We start from the raw sequence: 6,813 nt of genomic DNA on the forward strand, positions 1-6,813 counted from the left end.
TTTTTTCATAAATATATTTTTTACCGTTTAGAAAGGACTGTGAATCAAGTCCCCCCATTTGAAGGTGCCAGAAGTACACTACATGACCAACAGTATGTGGACACCTGCTCGTTGAACATTTTATTCCAAAATCATGGGCATTAATATGAGTTGGTCCCCCCTTTGCTGCTTCCCAGAAGAACAGCCTCTGTTCTTCTGGGAAGGCTTTCCACTAGATGTTGGAACATTGCTGCGGGGACTTGCTTCCATTCAGCCACAAGAGCATTAGTGAGGTCGGGCACTGATGTTGGTGATTAGGCCTGGCTCGCAGTTGGTGTTCCAATTCATCCCAAAGATGTTCAATGGGGTTGAGGTCAGGGCTCTGTGCAGGCCAGTCAAGTTCTTCTACACCGATCTCAACAAACCATTTCAGTATGGACCTCGCTTTCTGCATGGGGGCATTGTCATGCTGAAACCAGAAAGGGCATTCCCCAAACTGTTGTCACAAAGTTGGAAGCACAGAATCGTCTAGAATGTCATTGTATGCTGTAGCGGTAAGATTTCCCTTCACTGGAACTAAGGGGCATAGCCCGAACCATGAAAAATAGCCCCTGACCATTATTCCTCCACCAAACTTTACAGTTGGCACTATGCATTCGGGCAGGTAGCATTCTCCTGGCATCCGCCAAACCCAGATTCTTCTGTTGGACTGCCAGATGGTGAAGTGTGATTCATCACTCCAGAGAACGCGTCTCCACTGCTCAAGTGTACAATGGCGGCGAGCTTTACACCATTCCAGCCAACGCTTGGCATTGCGCATGGTGATCTTAGGCTTGTGTGCGGCTGCTCAGCCATGGAAACTCAGTTCATGAAGTTCCTGACGAACAGTTATTGTGCTGACATTGCTTCCATAGGCAGTTTGGAACTTGGTAGTGAGCATTGCAACTTAGGACAGATTATTTTTATGCACTACGCGCTTCAACACTCGGCGGTCCCGTTCTGTGAGCGTGTGTGGCCTACCACTTTACGGCTGACCAGTTGTTGCTCCTAAACGTTTCCATTTCACAATAACAGCACTTATTTGACAAACTTACTTGTTGGAAAGGTGGCATCTTATGACTGTTCCATGTTGAAAGTCACTGACCAGTAAGGCCATTCTACTGCCAATGATTTTCTATGGAGATTGCGTGGCTGTGTGGCTGAAAAAGCCAAATCTACTAATTTGATGGGGTGTCCACATACATTTGTATATACAGACCCCTTCCCCTTCCCTTTTTCCACATTTCGCTATGTTACAGCCTTATTCTAAAATGGATAAAATATATTTTTTCTTCATGAATCTACACACAATACCTCATAATGAAATATTAGAAAATGTATTACATATAAAAACAGATACCTTATTTACTGGAAACTGAGCTCAGGTGCGTTTCCATTAATCATTCTTGAGATGTTTCTACAACCTGATTGGAGTCCACCTGTGGTAAATTTAATTGATTGAACTTGATTTGGAAAGGCACACACCTATTTATATAAGATCCCACAGTTGACAGTTCATGTCAGAGCAAAAACCAAGCCATGAGGTTGAAGGAATCGTCCGTAGAGCTCCGAGACAGGATTGTGTTGAGGCACAGATCTGGTGGAGGGTACCAAAAAATGTATGAAGCATTGAAGTGAAGGTCCCAAAGAACACAGTAGCCTCCATCATTCTTAAATGGAAGAAGTTTGGAACCACCAAGACTGTCCCTAGAGCTGGCCGCCCAGCCAAACTGAGCAATCAGGGGAAAAGGGCCTTGGTCAGGGAGGTGAACAAGAACCCGATGGTCCCTCTGACAGAGCTCCATAGTTCCTCTGTGGAGATGGGAGAACCTTCCAGAAGGACAACCATCTCTAAGGCTGAAATCGCTGCCAAAAGTGCTTCAACAAAATACTGAGTAAAGGGTCTGAATACTTATGTAAATAGGATATTTCAGTTTTTTATTTGTAATACATTTGCAAAAAATTGTAAACTGTTTTTGCTTTGTCATTATGGTGTATTGTGTGTAGATTGAGGAGGTAAACATGTTTTAAACATCTATTTTAAATAAAGGTGTCACATCTTCCACAGAAGTTGGTCCATCTCCTTGTTCGGGCGGCGTTCGGCGGTCGGGTACGCCGACCTTCTAGCCATCGCTGATCCTCTTTTCATTTTCCTTTGTTTTTTGTCTTGTCTTGTATCACACCTGGTTCCAATCCCATTCATGACATGTTGTGTATTTAACCCTCTGTTCCCCCTTATTGTCCTTGTCGGTAATTGTTTGTTTGTAAGCATTGTGCAATAAATGTTCTGGTGTGCGACGGGTTTTGTACCCACTTGTATTATTTTGCACATTTTGGTTTTCGGAGTTTTTTTAGCACTTATTAAACTGCTCCGTTTATACCAAGTTCGATCTCCTGCGCCTGACTTCCCTGCCACCAGCACGCATCCCTTACAAAAGGTGAAAAATAGTAATAAAGTGGTTTGCCCAGTGGCGGAGCACATACAGAAGGTTTAAACATTCTCATTACGTCAATAGAATACAGGCATATAAGTGGGAAAGGTTTGAAAGACAGTGAATGGAAAATGAAAACTGCAAAGAAAAAGGACTTGAAAATAGCTTTATTTGTAGCAATTTCAGAATTACAGTATCTGTACCTGTAAGAGTATGTACATCTTATTGACATATAATGCAGATATACAGTCAGAGATGCACAGGCATCACCTCATGCAATAAAATCCTGAAATGATGTATTTATTTGTAGATATACCAATTTGGGCCAACCCAATCCACCACATTCACCAGACAAGGTAAATAGCCATTTTCTTGAAAATAAAAGTGCCATACAAGCAACCATGCCATGGCTTTGCATTTCTGTAGACAATAACTACAGTTCTGTATAATTTTCTACACATACACAATAGATCATTTTAGAAATAATACTGATCATAATACTTGCAGAGTATATGTAGCGCAGAGTTCAATAAACATATTGTAGCAACCCTGTGATACACATACTACGACCACTGCCAAGAGGGCTAAAGAGGGCTAGTCCTCTTGGCACTGCAGCTACAGTAGTGTACATGCCCAGCATGGGAGTTTCTGGTTTCATACCAGACAGAACCAACAACCCCCTGATTTCTATACAATACAGTAGCCCTCAAAATATCAAGCAATTAAAAAAATAAAATGTGCATTCGCTAGTCTCCCATTTTTTACTTCTTGATACAATCTACGCCCGGATCGATGTCTGTTATGAAGACGACGATTAGATAGTGAATATTATTACTTAGAATAAAAAGGCAGGTAGGGGGTGGTAGCAGCTATATTCAAAACATATATCCAACAAATATGTTATATGTTTGTAGATGAAGTAAATATAATATAGATTCGGGAAGATAAGTAAACACAAAACGTGTGAACGGAGCAGCAGCCTTAATCACTGCATGTTCCAGAGAACATTAACAATGACAGACTATCTGTTATTAAGCAATTACAACTCATGCAATAAAAACAGAGTGAAGGCTAATTTTACTTAATGGCTGTTCGTAAAGTGCAGAGAGAGAACAAATGGATGTTACTGAACAGGAATGAATGGCGACGAGTCAGTGAATGGAAAGGGTTTTCCACCAGTAGCCTTTATAAATGGCATATATTATCATATTATAAAGAAGAGGGTTAGACTGTACAGTTTTATAAAGGGCATTAATAAGTGTAATTATTATGAAAGACAGAGCAGTCTAAAGAGCAGTCTAAAGACATAAAATACAGTTTGAGTCTGTTTAAAAAAAATATACTAGCATGCACTAATCATGCTCTACGATGACATTCTGCAAATTCAAGGCATCCCAACACTAAGAAGCATTCAAGCAAGAATTCAAAGTATTTTGAAAGAAAATATGATCTTAAAATACTCCATGAAGCAAGCATTCACAACCATAGCTTGCAATGTTAACAATGTATATATTTTTTTACAATATTACATTTGTTTACTATGGAGGTTACGCTCAGTTCATTTCTTATCTAAAATACAGGAGTTGCTTTCAGTATTTTTCAAGTAAATGCATCACTCATCTGTCATCTCTTAATAACTTCTCTCATCTACCCTTTTCATTCCCCTTTTCCCTTTCAATTTCATTTCAAGGAACTACTATCTAAAACTCCTCCCTTTCACGTATTTCCCATCCTGTTAAAATGTGATAAAAGTCTGGCCAAAGAGCCAGAAAAGATATAAAGGCTTAGACAAGATATTTAAAAATGAATCACCAGTTAGTTAGGCAAATAGATGGCTTTCAATAGTCATGATGGACACGATGGTGGAAATCTCATCAGGGAAAGCAAGTCATTGGTTTCCAAATGACAAATAACACGTGTGACATATAAATCAATATGAATCTATGCCAGCAGCAATGTCTGATAGAATCTATGTAATGGTCTTTGCTCATCAGCATGTAACAACACTTAAGCAGCTTATTCAATTTCCTGCTCTAATTTAAACCTATTGACATCCATCAGAGACCCTTACTGTATCCCAATACAACGAGGGCAGAGTATGGGTAGCACAATTATATTAATCACATAACTTAACATAGAATTAAAGGTAACTACTTTCTCATTCTAAACCTAAATTAAACTACAGTAAAAGTTCATTGTGCCTCGGCTATGAAATTATAATGATGATGATGTGCATTTCATAGAATTCCATGTAGAATCCCATAAAATTGGTTACTATTCATATAATTCTAGAACCAATTAAGATCTCTGTGGAGCATTCATCCAGCCTATACAGTAATTGGTTTCCCCAATGTTTGCATTAGGGTGTCATGGAAAGGTTTGCGGCACTGTCAGATACCTTCTGGACAATTCATCCTGCTTTCAGTATACGCTATTATGAGGTCCGCACTATAGTGAGGAGTTAGTTAGGAAACAAACTACTGTAGTGCAAAACCTACTAAATAAATACAAAACACAATGCTGTCATGGAGGACAAACATACTTTCTTAATATCCACAACAAAATGGGTTGGCCAAGCCTCAAACTGAGCCCATTCTTTCAGGTCTGATCTTTATCTAACTACCACACATGATGCAGGAGCCATTCTACACAGAACATGGACAAAACATGCACTCCAGACTGGGAGATAACCTACAGCACATTCACTTCTACCAAGAGCATGGAATTCCTGATTATGACACAAATGTATTTATTTAACTAGGCAAGACCGTTAAGAACAAATTCTTATTTACAATGACGGCCTACACCGGCCAAACCCGGATGACGCTGGGCCAATTGTGTGCCGCCCAATCGAACCATGGTCTGTAGTAACACCTCCAGCACTGAGATGCTGTGCCTTAGACCGCTGTGCCACACGGGAGCCCATCATAGATGGGTAACTTTCCTTCTAATCAGCAGTGGTGTAAAGTTATTAAGTAAAAATACTTGCAAGTACTACTTAACTAGTGTTTTTGGGTATCTTTACTTTACTTGACTATTTATATTTTTTACAACTTTTAATTTGACTTCACTACATTCCTAAAGAAAATTATGTACTTTTTACTCCATACATTTTCCCTGAAACACAAAAGCAGGACAGGAAAATTGTCTAATTCACACACTTATCAAGAGAATATCCCTACTGCCTCTGATCTGGAGGACTCACAAAAAACATGCTTTGTTTGGAAATGATGTCTGAGTGTTGGAGCATGCCCCTGGCTATTTATTAAAAAAATAAGGAAAATGACGCTGTCTGATTTGCTTTATATAAGGAATTAAAAATTATTTATACTTGAAGTTTAATAATTAAGTACTATATTTTAGCAATTTAATTTACTTTTGATACTTAAAGTAGATTTCAAACCAAATACTACTCAAGTAGTATTTTACTGGGTGACTTTCACTTTACTTTTACTCAAGTATGAAAATTGGGTACTTTTTACACCACTGCTAATCAGGGACTGATTCAGACTTAGGAAACCAGGTGGGTGAGCTATTGATCTATTAACTACCAGGACAAGACAACTGGCAATAATCCTGATTTTGAGGCCAGGAAGTGTGAATCCCCCAGGACCAGCAGAAGCAAAATAGCCCCATAAAATGAAAGACCCACTACCACATTTTAAGTAGGTATGGGGTTATTTTCTGCATATGCATATTTATTTCAATGCAAAACCCACCACTGGTGTGCGTGGCAAAAGATCTCTATGTTCACGTCATCTGACCATAGCACTGGTTCAAATCCAAGTGCCAATGCCATTTAACAAACTCCAGGCGTTTACATTTGCTGGACGACATGAGAATATAACTCTTTAACCATGCACACCAGTGCTGGATTTTGCGTGGAAAGAAAGAATGCATATGCAGAAAATAACCACATACCTACTGTAAAATATGGTGGTGGATATTTCATGTTATGGGGCAATGTTGCTACCAATGGTCCTGGGGCCCTTGTTAACGACATTATGAATTATACCCAGTACCAGGACATTTTAGCCAAAAACGTGGTTGCCTCTGCTAGGAGGCTGAAACCTAGCTGCAAGTGGATCTTCCAGCAAGACTATAACCCCAAGCACACATCAAAAGCCACAAAGAAATGGTTAATTGACCACAAAATCAACATTTTGCAATGTCCATCTCAGGCTCCAGACATGAACCCCATTGAAAACCAGTGGAATAGTCTAAGATCCCTCCCAATGTGTTCTCCAATCTCATAAAACATTTGAGAAAAAGGCTCAGTGCCGTTATGGTTACATTTCTCCAGGCCCTTCCCTCAGATTTTTACCAAAAAAGTGGTGGGTTGACCTCTTTGTTATTTAAGGAT

This window comes from Oncorhynchus kisutch, linkage group LG10, assembly GCF_002021735.2.
Source record: "Oncorhynchus kisutch isolate 150728-3 linkage group LG10, Okis_V2, whole genome shotgun sequence".
Taxonomy (NCBI): domain Eukaryota; kingdom Metazoa; phylum Chordata; class Actinopteri; order Salmoniformes; family Salmonidae; genus Oncorhynchus; species Oncorhynchus kisutch.